We start from the raw sequence: 15,106 nt of genomic DNA on the forward strand, positions 1-15,106 counted from the left end.
CTGGTTGACAGGACCTACTACTTCTTTTAGGAATTCGTTGTGCTATGATTCTGTTGTCTTTCCATCATTGCTGATGTTGTGCATTCCCTACTGTCTCTTCTTACGATGGTCGTCTCTTTCTCATATGTCCCTTATGTAGTTCAATTGTAGTTTTGTTTTTTCATGTTCTCCTATGACAAGTCTATCCATTTAATTGTATATCTCTCTTGTTTTTACAGAGGTCTCCTCCCTCCCTCCTACCCTGATGTGCCATTCTGTTCTTTATTTGCTGCGTTTTGGATCCATGGTAGTTGAGGTTTGGTGTTGATTCTGGTTGTTGTCGTCGTTGTCACCCGGCACCACCACCCCATCTTTGTTCTTGAGTTTTTTCGTTCCGTAAGTATGTTTCGCAGTCGTTCGTTTCGAACGTGTACTGTCTTCTTGTTTGTTTTTGTTTCTGTCCTTTTTCATACACTTGATCTTTTCCCATTTGATCTTTCTTCTCTCTTTTCACTCTCTTTCCTTTCTCCTTTCCCCTTCTTTCTCTTTCCTTTCCCTGGATTCAGTATCATATTCATAGTGTTTCCTTCCTTCTTTTCCTTTCCTTCCTTTCTTCTTTGCTTTTTCTCCTTCTGCTCTCTCTTCATCATCAACCTGTTTACAATTCTCTCAGTTTTCTCAAGTTATTTTTATGAAGTAATAAGCATGTTGCTCTTAGCTGTTTTTCTTTGTTATTCCATTCCGTGTTACGTCATGGAACGTTAAGGGATTAAACAATCCCATTAAAAGGCAAAGGGTTCTATCACATTTAGCGAGACTTCAGTCTGATGTTGCCCTCCTTCAGGAGACTCATCTCTCTGAGTCAGAGGCTCTAAAACTCAAGCGTTGTTGGGTGGGTCATGTTTTTTGCTCCCCCACAGTTTCCAAGAAAAATGGTGTTGTGATTTTATTACATAAAAAGTTAAATGTTTCATCAATCTCTCATGAATGTGATGTTAATGGTCGCTGGGTTATTGTCACATTGCTTATAGATAATATTCCTATCGCTTTTTTTAATGTGTATGCCCCAACTGGGATTGACAGATTATTTTGGCCCTCTATTTCAACTAAGCTGTCCTCCCTTCCTGGAGATTACATTCTTCTCGGGGGAGATTGTAACCAAGTTGTTGACCCTTTCCTCGATCGTCATTCAAATGTTAAATTTGTTCCCTCTAGGATGCACTCACAATTTGTTAACACTTTTCAAAATAATGCTTTGGTAGATATCTGGAGATTGTGTAATCCTGACCTTAGAGAATACAGTTTTTACTCCCCTCCACACCAATCACAGTCCCGCATTGACCATATCTTCCTTAGTAAATCCCTTTCCCAACACGCTATTCGCTCTGACATTGGTTCCATCCTACTCTCAGACCATGCTCCGGTTCTTGTGGACCTTGACCTCCTTCCTTTTTCCCCTCACTCTGGCAGATGGCGTTTCAACAATGTTCTTCTTACGGAACCTGTTTTTTGTTCTGAATTTACTGCCTTTGCCAATGAATTTTTCCTTCTCAACCATACCCCTGATTTCTCTTTTGTCACAGTTTGGGATTCTTTTAAAGCAGCCTCTAGGGGTTTTATTATTAATTTTGTAGCCCGACGAAAGAAACTTCGAGAAGCTAAATCCGAGCGCATTTTAGCTAATATTAAAACTTTAGAGCTTGAATATCACGCTTCTAAATCTGAGACTTCTCTTAAAAAGCTTATTGATGCGAAAATCTCCTTCAATAAGTTCACAACTGATGCCGCCTCCAACCTTTTGCTAAAATGTAATTCCAGGTATTATGGGGGTAAGAACAAAATGGAGAAACTTCTAGCCAATTACTTAAAGATAAGGAGGGAGCGTACAAAGATTGAGGCCATCAAGACTTCCACTGGGGACTCTTGCTTCAAAGATAAAGACATTCTTTCTGAGTTTGTCAAATTCTATGACAGTCTTTATACCCCCGAACATATACCGGAGACTGCGGATCTTCTCTCATATTTTCATTCACTTCCCTCGCCCCCGGCTTCTCACGTTGATTTTACTGCCCTAGATCGGGACATTTCGCTTTCTGAGATCTCCCATGCTGTTTCTCAACTACGACTCGGTAAGTCTCCAGGCCCTGACGGTTTCACCATCGAATTCTATAGCTACTTCGCCTCTTTCCTTCTACCTAAACTTTTACTATTATTTCAATCCTTCCTTGTAGCGGGTTCTTCCAGCGGGTCCTTCCAACAAGCTTTAATCTGTTTAATTCCCAAAGAGGATAAGGACCACTCGTTATGCAAAAATTACAGACCAATATCCCTGGTCAATACGGATTATAAAATTCTGGCTAAAATTTTGGCTTTGCGCATAGATCCCCTCTTACCCGATCTCATTGGTCCTGAACAATCAGGCTTTGTCAAGGGCCGTCTCTCATCCGACAATTCCCGTGTTTTTCTTAATATACTTAGCAAGGCTTCCTCTCTATCTCTCCCTTTCGCGGCTATTTCTTTAGACGCGGAGAAAGCCTTCGACAGGATTGGATGGGATTTTATGTTTCAGGCCCTGCGTTGGATCGGCTTTTCTTCCAAATTCATCTCTACTATCTCCCTACTCTATTCTAATCCTCAGGCTTCCATTTTCGTCAACGGGATGGCCTCAGATTATTTCTCTTTACATAGGGGAGTGAGACAAGGTTGCCCCCTGTCACCCCTACTTTTTGTTTTAGCTTTGGAGCCTTTCCTTACCAAAATTCGTCTGGACAACAGTATTTCTGGTTTCAAATATGGTTCACATCAGGTTAAACTCTCGGTCTATGCTGACGATATTCTTTTTTACTGCTCTGATCCTGTGTCCTCTATTCCCTCTTTTCTTCAGCAAGTATCTTCATTCTCCGCGGTCTCTGGTTATCGCCTAAATGCTGATAAATGCGAGATTCTACCTTTAAACCCTATTTGTCAAAAACATCTTTTTTCTCAAACGGGTTTCTCATGGCAACCATCTAAGATCAAATACTTGGGTGTTTGGTTTGCTCCTCTCTTATCTGATATTCTCAAATTTAATTTTGATTATGTCTTCAAGAAAATGGAAACGGCTATTCAGCGCTGGAATCCACTCTTTCTGTCCTGGTGGGGTCGGCTTAATTCCATAAAAATGATGTTATCCCCTCTTCTTCTTTATACCATTTCCATGCTTCCTGTGCACATCCCAGTTTCCTTCTTTAGACGGATTGACTCCTTGTTGCTGAAATTCTTATGGAATGGCAAGCGGTCTCGGATAGCTTTGGCTTCACTGCGTAAGGATAAGGCCCAGTCTGGTGTGCGCTTTCCGGATTTCAGGGCATATCACCGAGCCTTCTCTTTGAAGCAATCGTCCCGTTGGTTCTCTTCTGACCTTCCTTATTACCCGCCTGTCTGGTTAAGTATGGAATCTTCCTTTCTTACCCCTTTTACCTTTCGCGAGTTCTTATCCTTCACATCTTCTTTAGTTCGCCTTCGTACACCTGTTATCTCTCATTCCCGTAATCTTCTCCTACCTTACTCAACCTCATCTTATCCCTCCCTCCTTTCCATTCACGAACAGCCGATCTGGCACAATTCTCATTTCAAAATTCGTAATCGCACCATCTTTTGGAAGACATGGCATTCTCGAGGTTTACGTTGGATTTCTCAATTAATCTCTCAAAATACTCCTCTCTCATTCCAGGAACTTCAATCCTCTTTCTCATTGCCTTCTTCTGCTCGGTCACAATATAATGCCCTTCTCCCAGTCCTGATCTTATATCTTCGCTCCTTGTCGCCGTCTACTGACATTCCTTTGGATCGCAAAGCTACTTCTTTACTATTGGAATCCTCTCCCTCAGCTTCTGCTATTTATAACTCTTTCCGATACGCCATTGACAGATTGAAATCTAAAATTGAGACTGCATGGGAGTTGGATCTTTCTCAGGACTGGCCAGTGCTTTTTTGGGACAAAATATGGGCTAAGATTCATAAAACCTCTAGAGCTGCTAATACTACCCAAACCTTATATTTCATTTATAACAGAACTTTATGTACTCCATTTGCTTTATCCCGTTTTTCACCTGACACTTCCCCCTTTTGTTGGTCCTGTTCTTGTCCCGTTGCAGATCTCAAACACATGCTGTTTGATTGCCCTCCTATCTCCAAGTTCTGGCATCTAGTCTGGACGCAAATACAAAAGATATTCCAGTTTCAAATCCCTTTTTCTCCTTCACAAGTTTTTCTAGGTTCCCTATCATCGTCACTCCCACAATCCTCTTCTCATTATCTATTACTTGACCTCTTAGTTGCTGTGGCTTTCCACACCATTACTTCTAATTGGAAACAGGCTGCAAATGTCTCTTTTCAATCCTGGTGGAATGCAGTTTGCTTCCATCATCGCCTAGATACTAATTACGTATCTCCCATTTCACTTGCAATGAAGCGCGATTTGATTTGGCTCCCTTTGGTAACATATCTCTCCTCCTTTGCACCAGCACATGCCTCGCCAGACCCTAGCACAGTTGAGGTGCGCAAACCACCATGAGTTTCTTTCTTGTTTCTTTAATGCATTTTTGTTATGACATTACGTTCTGCTATATTTTATGGTACCTTTCATTCATATACGTAGGTGATGTTCATATAACCTTCATGCTTGTTCTATTTGCCTTTAATGAAAGTTTTTATTGAATTGCTTATTTTATGTATATGTTTATCATCACGATGATTGTATCCTTTTCCCCTTCCCTCTCCTTCCCTTCTTTATTTCTTCAATAAACTCAAACTTAAAAAAAAAAATACTTCAATCGCTACAATTGGGAGCAGGTAACTACTGTCTGGGCCGGGATCCTCCAACTTGAATTCCTGACAGGAGCTGTGTCAAAGAACCTCATGAGAAAGTGGGATCTTCTCCTGCCATGTCTCTTGTTCCCCTGCAGAAAATATCACAGAAAGGAGTAGGGTTCGGTCCCTTCAAACTTCTACTTGGACACAATGGGCCCGATGCACAGAACTAACTTAAGACAAAATCCTACACTTACTACCATTTTGGTATTCATAGAAGGCACTTACTCATTTTGGTATTCACAGAAGACACTTACTCATTTCGGTATTCACAGAAGTTAGGAGTCCTAACTTTACTACTTCTAAACTGAGAAAAATCCTAACTTTGAGACTTTCGGTATTCACTGAAGGCATTTAGGAGTCCTAAAGTTAGGACTCCTAACTTCTGTGAATACCGAAATGAGTAAGGGGCAGATGTATCATCTGTTTTATAGGTCGCAAACGCTGCAATTCGCAAAAAGCAGTGTTTGCAGCAAAAAAAAACGGAAAATGCTATCTATGATGAAAATCGCATCGCAAAATTAAGGAATTGCAATTTGCGATTCCTTAATTTTGCGCAAGCATTTAAGGACTGTAAACCAGTTCTATTGAGCACAGAGCCTGGCTTTCTCTGGTTCCTTTAGTGTAGGCTCTCTTTTTCCTCCGAACTCCAACAGCATTTTCCAAGTCTGGTGTCCCACTCATGTTTGTTATAGAACAACACAATTGCCAATGCTGAGACTGACTAACCAAATATTTCTAATCATTTCATGAAGGAAAACGTGAAATGTTGCTTTAAAAATTGCAACTTAGTCAAATGTACCTTATTCAATATTCATTTTAATTGTTCAAACATTTTTTTCACAAGAACAACATGATATAAAAGTGTATTTATGTACGTAACCAAACAACACATTGGAAAAGAAAATAAAAAATACAAAATTATATATAAAAAAGAAGAAAGGGAGGCCCCTTTAACACAACTACGTGTGTAACACAATTAATGCACCATATGTCACAAATTTCAACAAATCAGAACTGTAACAAGGAAACTTTTTCCTTTATGTATACAAAGAAACTTTTTTTGTGTGTGCAGGGACCCATTAATCAGCTGGGGTTCGAAACGCGTCGACCAACGGGGTCCCTGCACACACAAAAAAAGTTTCTTTGTATACATAAAGGAAAAAGTTTCCTTGTTACAGTTCTGATTTGTTGAAATTTGTGACATATGGTGCATTAATTGTGTTACACACGTAGTATTTTCTTTTTTGAGATGTATGCATGGATGTTTGTGACATGAGTGTGAAATTGGCCAAATGAAAGGTGTTGAGATTGTTTTTTCACTGGTTTGTTCTCCAATGTGTTGTTTGGTTACGTACATAAATACACTTTTATATCATGTTGTTCTTGTGAAAAAAATGTTTTGAACAATTAAAATGAATATTGAATAAGGTACATTTGACTAAGTTGCAATTTTTAAAGCAACATTTCACGTTTTCCTTCATGAAATGATTAGAAATATTTGGTTAGTCAGTCTCAGCATTGGCAATTGTGTTGTTCTATTACGATATTGGCTCAGCCTTGCTGAGTAAGGGCCAAGACCCATTACAGTTTGTTCCACTCATGTTTGTTGGCATCAGGGCCGGCTTTAGCGCTGGTGGTGCCCGATGCAACAATCTTTGTTGCCACTCTCTCATCTTTGGAGATAGTGGTGACCACCTCCTCTATGGATTTCCTCACCACCACCTTTTATCATGCCCCTCAAGTCTCCATAACCACTCTCTTTCAGATGCATTTAAGTAGTTATATATTGCCACTCATACCAGTGTAGGGTGTCAGCACTTTGCAGCACACACACATTACACAGAGACAATCAATCATAGGTGTGTAAATCAGCATATAAGAAATGTTACACAATCCAGATGACTACAAGGTGTGGGAGTGACATGTCATCCATACTGGTAAGTGGTATAGTTTAGGTGTGCTTGGTCTGGAGAAGCACAAACTCAGAATTGAAAACGGAACACCATAGTTAGGGGTTCTCTTTAATAATAAGAATAATTTACAACCCCAATGAACCCTTTTACAACATTAATCTATGCTCTAATCAGCCAGCTGAGTGGAGGAGACATTCACAAAGAAGCCGAAGAGGTTGACACCAACCAGGACATGTTCTTTCCAGCTCTCTGCCTCGGAGGCTCTTCATCCTTCCTTGATGTTGTGGGCTCATGGCTTATCCTGGTGCATGGCTTTAGGTGTTCTGAGACAAGGGAAGCAAGGCAAACTCACAATCATTTTATTTGTTGAGCAAGGGTATTTGGCAGGGAATATATGGTAGTTTGAAAAAAAATCTTTTTACTCTTCTCTTCTTTTTATTGCCATTGCCACAAAAGCTGGTTGGGAAAAGATAAGAACAGTTCTTACCAGAGTGGGATGAGTTGGAGGAAATGGGAATGGAGCTTTCTTTGAGAAAGGAGTAGTCAGTTCAGTCTATCAGAGGTGTTTGCTGAGCAACGACTTTAAAGAGAGCATAAGAAGGCTTAGGACGTGCTTAAACTTGCTGCTTGTTGATTTAATTTATAAAGTTTTGTATAGTGCGAACATCACCCTAGTGGGTATCAGAGCGCTTTACCTTATGAGGAGTAGGGGATCAATTGGACTGGTAAACAAAAGATACATGTGTGCATGACAAATGTATATGAAGGTACACAGAGTAAAAAGCTTGATCTCAATTGTAGTCGGTAATATAATGGTCAATCGTCATAGAGAAGTTAATATGGTTACTTTTCCATAGGCACAGATAAATTGTCTTAGGGCAAAAACTTAGTCATCAAAAAAGATTTTGCTTCTTTTTGATGCAGAGGTAGAGGAGATTAGGGGAACATCCGATGGGTGAGAGTTCCATATTTTAGGAGTGACAACAGAGAAAGCTCTGGTGCCCGTTTATTTTTTTGTGGGTTCGTTGGGGTTTCAGAAGCAGGGTGTGCGCACTTTGCGAGGGTCTGCAGCCCCCGATTTTCTGGCTTATGCTAGGTTTAATGATGAAAGAATGTTGTAGATGTCTCTCTTGCTGATTGTTGAGAAGGTGTCCCAAAAGGCATTGTTTTTGGAGAGGTGCCTGGATAGGTTGCTCCCTTCAGCGTACTGGGAGGTGTAAGAGAAACTGGATGAGGCAGCCCGTAGTAGTTCATTCGCTAGTTGTAGTTCATCCTCTATCTTTGTAGTTTTTTTCCATGAAGAAGGCAGCCAATTCTTCACAGTTTGGGAGGGTGCAGGATCTGCAGTCTAATGGGTTTGATACGTCGGGTGATTGCTGCTTGACTATTTTTAATAGTTTTTTGGGCCTATTTCTGGCTTGGTCAAGCTGTGCTCTGAAGAAATTAGCTTTCACTTGACTTATTCGTCTGTTGAATGCGTTCCTGGTTGATCTTAAGCATTTTAGAAGTTCCAAGGATGGGGAAGATCTCCAGGCTCTTTCTGGTATTCGTAGTTTGCGTATTTCGGTGTTCAAGTTGTCGTTGAACCTTTTGATTTTTTATCCGATATGTTTTTTTGATGTTCTGTCTTTCAGTCTGCAATTGTTACTTACCATTGGATTTTCTTTTCTGAGGATGAGTGGAGGAAGGGAGAGGAAAACAGGATGAACAACGGATGGATTTGGTCAACTATTTATGGAGATTGAGCTTTTATAAGAAGAGATGATGGAAAAGGACATGTAATGGAGGCCAATAGGCATACATCAGTTCTTCTTTAAACTGTAGGTACCAAAATTGTTGAATTGATTAATCGCATTACTGGCAGGCAGCTAATCAAACTTCTTAGTTTTTTTTGTTGCACCTAATAGTCCTCACAACACATGTGTGTCAATTTAATTTAAAGAATCATTATACGCCAAGCCATGGCCATACAAGACATAGGTCCATACAATATAGTCACGAATAATCAAGAATTGAAAATAGCATAATCGTCCACTACATTATTACTAGACATTAATAATAACATGTGCATCAGAAGTTCTTGTGTTTTGTCATAAAATGGAGGCCGTGATACAACAACTTGCAGAATGATAACAAAATGGAATGGGCTCCTGAAAGAGATATTTGGTCCACTCAGCAATATTGCAAAACCATTCAACTGACTGCTAAAGAAAAGACTATCAGGTTACTGTGGCCCAAAATGTCACGATGGGGAAGTTAACGAAAGCCTTAACTCAAATGAGGGCCAATCCCCAACTTCCCTCAGCAGTACTACAGACTGTAGTTTTTTTTTCATTAATTTAACAAGATTGCTCAGGCTGCTTATTGGCCATCTGATCACTGTGAACACTATTTGGGCCCTCTGCTAATGAGGGATGTTTAGGCAGTCAAGCCCCGGGTGATTACAACCTATTCAGAAATTAAAAGAATGATCAATCAATCAATCAGGAGTTATAAAGCACCTTTAATCACCCAATAGGATATCCAGGCACTTGCAGACTCCGGAGACTTATTCGAACAGCCTGGTCCTGAGGGTAATTTGGAGTTCCAGAAGTGAGGTGATGACCCAGATGAGATAGAATTTAACCAAGCTGCTTGCGTGGTTGATTGATGCTTCTTTCACAAATTAAACAGTTTCACCTGTTAAACCTCTACAACCACACGATTGTAGTAGCAAGTGTAGGGAGCCGCAAAGGCGCTAACAGAAGCCTGTCCTATTGACACAAGAAATATGGCAAGTTGATAGAGACTTTTGAGCTGCCCAACAGGACGATCAGACTCTACCAAATAACTGGAAGCAAACCCAGACAGGTAAAAACATTTCTGAAGTAGGTCCTTCTTTTTTCATTGAGAATGGGCTTCTCAATTGGGAAACCAATAGAATCCAATGAGCCAAACTCTTTACCCACACACTTTAGATGGGAGGTCATTTTGGGTTGCAATACAACTGAGAGAAACATCACTGAGCATCACTATTAAGCAGGCGTGTTTGTAGAAGTAAAAAGGTATATTTCAAAGAGTGTCCACCTGCCCACTAACTAACCTGTATAAACCTTTGAAAGCCCTGTTATAGCTAAGATCATGATACAAGTCTGTGCAAAACTATGGGATCAAACAGATACACACCTCTGTATAAAATTCTTAGTAGAATATTATAATTACACTCTGAAATTGACCGTGAAAAAGCTGGGGACTTTGAAGGAAAATAGTGGTATAAAATGCTCCCTTTGCCATTTTCTCCACCCAGTGCCTCTCCAGGCACACCATGGCTTCTTTCCCTTTGAGTTGATGTTTGGGAGGAAGCCAGTACCTTTTAGAGACATAACCTAACAATGGGAAACTGTTACTAGAATATGCCACCTAATTAAGGCAGCAGGTTATGAAATTATAAGACCTAGTTAGTAACAATCTAGAAAAAACTCAAGAAAGGCAACACACTTACTATGAAAGCAGTAGTATATTCAGACAGTTACAACCTGAATACTTTGTATTACTCTCATTACCCAGTAATGAAAAGAAAATGCTGCCTAAATGCCAGGGTCCATGTAATTTTCTAGAAAGAGCAAATCAACATGGTGCAATTCTATGCAAAAAAACGAACAACAGATTTTCATTTGAATTATCTTTAAAAAACTGGGAAGGTTCAGTAAACCTGACACAGTTGATCTAACTAGTAGAAGGAACCAAGGCGATACTGGGTCAGGTGGATGTAGGAGCTTATTTAACATCTGCCTAAAGAGAAGAGCTACAACAGATTTTGTTATGTTATGTTATGTTATATTGAGTTTGTATAGCGCACGGCTACTCTGAAAGAGTGTCCCGGCGCTTTCCACAGGCAGCTCGGTGTAGAATAACACAACAAGAAACAACAGATACAAAGAAAGAAAAGAAAAACCCACCAGAGAAAGCCTAAAGATTAAAAAGCCTAAAGATTAAAAAGCCAGGTCTTCAGGCTCTTCCTGAACTGAAGCAGATTGGAGGTGCTGCGTAGCGCCAGCTGAAGCGAGTTCCACAACTGGGGAGCCTTGAAGCTGAAGGAGCGCCCCCCAGTGCGGGCCTTCCTCACACGCGGGACCACGGCATTAAAGAGAGATTCGGACCGCAGTGAGCGGGCTGGGCGATATAAGTCCAATCTTCGCTGCAGGTATCCAGCACCTAAACCAAACAATGCTTTGTGCATCAGCGTCAGGGATTTAAACATGATCCGCTTCCGGATAGGCAGCCAGTGAAGCGTATGCAGCAACCCAGAAGCTCGTGCACGCCTATGCAGGCCAAAAATGGCGCGGGCAGCAGAGTTTTGTGCCACCTGCAGGCGCTGGACCAGATAATCAGGAAGGCCAAGGAAGAGGGTGTTGGCGTAATCCAACCTGGAACCAATGAGTGCTTTTGACTTCATTCACAAGCCTTTTTTTCTGAATGTGCAAGTTGTACTAATTAACTACAACATAATATTGAAACTGAAGCCAGTGGCATAAGATAATCCAAGAAGAAGTAACTACAATATTAGAGTTAGGAGTCATTGAACAGTCAATCAATAATTGGAGTTCCCCTATCATACTAATTACTAACCCAGATGGAACTTTATGGTTCTGTATTGATTTCTGAAAGGTGAATAAGGTATTAAAATAAAAATCCTATTCCATTAAACAAATATATGAGTTAGGCGATAGGAATCAAAGGGAGACGGACGTGGAGGCTTCCAGCCTGAGTTGAGACCTTATCAAGGGGAAGAATCTAAAACAACCCTGTCTAAACATTACAAAGCAATATTGACAGTGATGAAGTTAGAGTTTGGAGATAAGAACCCATTATAAGAAATCTTTTATTTGATGGGAGTATATGGCCTGACAATATAGGAAGAAACAAGAATAGCAAAAATCAAGATATTGCACAAGTCCTGAAGAAGCGTAGTGGAGTGCGAAACACGTGTTGGCTTTTTTTCAGACTGCAGCTATTTTCTGACTGCTTAAGAAAAATAAATGACAACAAAAAGAAACAAACTAAGAAGATTTGCTTTTTATTGATGTTGTGTGTGTATATCTTAACCACTTCCATGCTAATGACAAGGTCAGCTCGTCATGCAGTGCCCATTCATTTCAATGGAAATTACATTAAATATCTGGAATTGCCTTAGCACCAAAGGGTGATGTTTTTTGACGCGCTGCTTGCCAAACACCTCACCACTGACAGAGAGGACTCCAAGTCCCAGGGAGCTGTTGCCCGGAGGCAGGAGCCAGCTGCCATTGACGCGCTAAAAAGCACCTTGAAACACCGCAGCGCGAGACGCTCTGCTTGCCAAACACCTCACCGCTGCCAGAGGTGACTCCAAGTCCCAGGGTGCTGTTTGCCCAGAGGGAGGAGCCTGCTGCCACCGACGCGCTAAAAAGCGTCTTGAAACACCGCAGCGCGGGACACGTGCTGCCCCGCCCATCATTGCTAGGAAGAGGCAGGGCAGGGCCAACCCCTTAACATCTGCCACAGAACACGATCAATAGGAACGAACTTAAGGTACTGTTTCTTGTGTCCCAGGGACAATGAAGGCATCAGAAAACGGGGCTCAATTCCCAGAGTAATAATGTGTATATGGGCCAAAGTGTAGCCAGCAGTCACACAAGTACGAACTAAGCAGTATATGGACTGCAGAGGGTACTGTTAGCCATGAAGAATCTATTCAATGAACATTGGCAGTTAATCCCCGCAGTGTCTAACTGCTTGTTGTCCCTAGTGTGTAGAGGTGTGGTGCAGCGGCCAGGGCAGCTGTCTTCGGAGCACATGGTTCACGGTTCGATCCCCGGCTCCGGCGGCAGCTCAGCTCAGCACCATGTGACTCTGGGCAATAGCTCACTTAATTTCCACGATGGCCCCCAGCGCCTTGAGACCCGTACGTGTGAGTAGTTTGCGCTTTACAAATACGGATTTTACTAGTCTCGTGTAACATCTCCATCATACTCCATTCCTGAATAATCAACTGTATTTGTTGTAGCAGCATGGGTAAAAGGAAGGCAGTGGAAGTACCAGGAGGTGGAGTAGTTGGGAAGGTTAAGAAGCCAAAGAAATCGGCCAAACGCCCTAAGCATGTAACAAATAATTGTGTTATGAATCGTACTGACGCAATCATTAGTGATCGTGAGGTGATACTAACCACTCCCATGGGTATCGGAAGCGGGACCCACGCTGCTAACCAAACAGACCGGCCACTATCCTCCCGAGCCAACCAAACTCATTCCAGTTATGTTCAAAAGAGGAACCCAAAAAGTGTCTCCTCTTCTGAACAACGGTACTGCACAGTACAGCAACCAAACTGCCCTTCCCCCGTGCAGAATCGCACAAATCCACACAGTCTGTGAGTTGGAGTGCAGCAATAGATTTGCACCCTTGACGGACATAGCTGAGGACAACTTGCCCCTATAATCGACTAATTCCGTAGAGCATACAGGGACTGCAGGGTCCACCAAAATCACAACCCCAGTAAGCATGTAGATGTTTCTGTCCAGGTCAGCCCAATGAGAACCTAGGGACACAGTCAAACGTGCTCCTTGAACTTATTACTACCCTCAAGGCGCTGGTCAACAAATTGACTGACACCCTTCACACACCAACATTTGACATAGCACTGGACCGTTATTGTACAGGAATCCAATAGATAGTGTCTCCGATATGACAAAAATTGGTAGATCGGGTAGAAACAACGAGGCAGTGCTGTCCCTGCAGTAGGCTTCCAATCAATCATTAATGGAAGGTATCATCGAACTAACGAAAGACCGAACCCTGAAACCAACCCAAATAACACCAACCAGAATAGTCCTAGGCAGCAGCAAAAAGAAATTGGTTGTTCGGTAAATCCATCTTCAATCTATCTAGAAACTTAGGTCAATCTATATACATGGAGCACCGTTTCACAATTTCCTCATTGGCAGACCCCAAGGGGCACATATTTTTCTGACCAATATCCCCAGAATTCCATCCATCTCACATGGGGAAGATGAACAATCTTTGATAAATAAGAGCATCCACCGGCTACATCACACAAGGAAGTGTAGCTCTGTAATAAGAGAAGACATACTGTCAGCCAAAAGACGTGTGACTCTTGGCCTTAACACAGACCATGTTTGCTTAAAACTGAAAGCTGAGGATCTCGCAGATAATTTGGTGTCATTCGATCTGAGAACATCCCATCTGATCACATCCAACATCAGGATCAAATATAATCCTCCTGCACTAATTAACAGCAACAACCACTCCAAAATATCGTTAAGTAGCACAGAGGGCTCATCCCTAGATAACATAGATTGATGTCCACAGATAGCTCCCCCCCAGTTGCCGTTCGAGGTTGCAGCAGCTGAGAGGAGGGAACCAACCTACATGCCAAATGACCGGGGAACTGCAAACCAGGAACATATTCATACAACAAGCTCTGAACTGCCCAACCCTATATTGGCTATTACTTCTTGGAACATAGTGGGTCTCCAATCTAAGACAGCGTCAGCTGAATGGTCAATGTTCATAAAGGGTCAAGACATATGGGCTTTTCAGGAAACATGGTCCCAGAGTCCTATTTTCCGTCCAGGGTATCTTAACTTTACTAACCCTGCTACTGCTGGTCACAAAGGGAGGCCCTCTAGTGGGCTCACCCTATGGGTACGGCAACAATCTGGTTTTGGGGTTGAAGAGCTAGTAACGGATAGCCTCGATATTCTAGCCATTATTTTACGATTTAAACAAGGACGAGACACAATATTGATTAATATATATGCCAGAGGGATGGTGGGAGGGAAGCTTTCTAGCACAGTCTCCCTATTGGAAGCCTTCATAGAGAAACACAGGGGCAGACATAACCTGGTCATAGCAGGCGATTTTAATTGTACATTTGAACCTCTTGACCAGAAAGACGGTGGCCTAAGTAGTGTTTTTGAGAGAGAAAGGGTTTGCGTTAAGAGAGCAGGAAACAGTGGCGCTCTGAGCAGTGTGATCTTGCTGTTGAGATGATTGTGCGGTAGGCACGCGGTGCAAAACCAGGACAGGTGAACACAAACCCAAAGAAAAACACCCCCTGGGATGGTGTAGGGAGGCCTAAACCAAAAGGGAAGAAGAACAAATCCCGTGCACACGCAAATGTAGTCTGTGGTCCTAGTGTGAGGACCAGTAAAATTTCTTGGGAGAAAATAGTTACTTCAAAGTTTAAAAAGGCCAGATACAAAGGTTCGTGTGAGTGAAAGTTTGTTTATAGGTAAAATATTGGTCAGTACAGAAAATAGTAGCCAGCCGACACGTGTTTCGTCACACCGTGAGGGAGATGTGACTCATCAGGGCTGCAGGGCTAC

Source organism: Lissotriton helveticus, chromosome 1_1 (genome assembly GCF_964261635.1).
Source record: "Lissotriton helveticus chromosome 1_1, aLisHel1.1, whole genome shotgun sequence".
NCBI classification, from domain to species: Eukaryota; Metazoa; Chordata; class Amphibia; order Caudata; family Salamandridae; genus Lissotriton; species Lissotriton helveticus.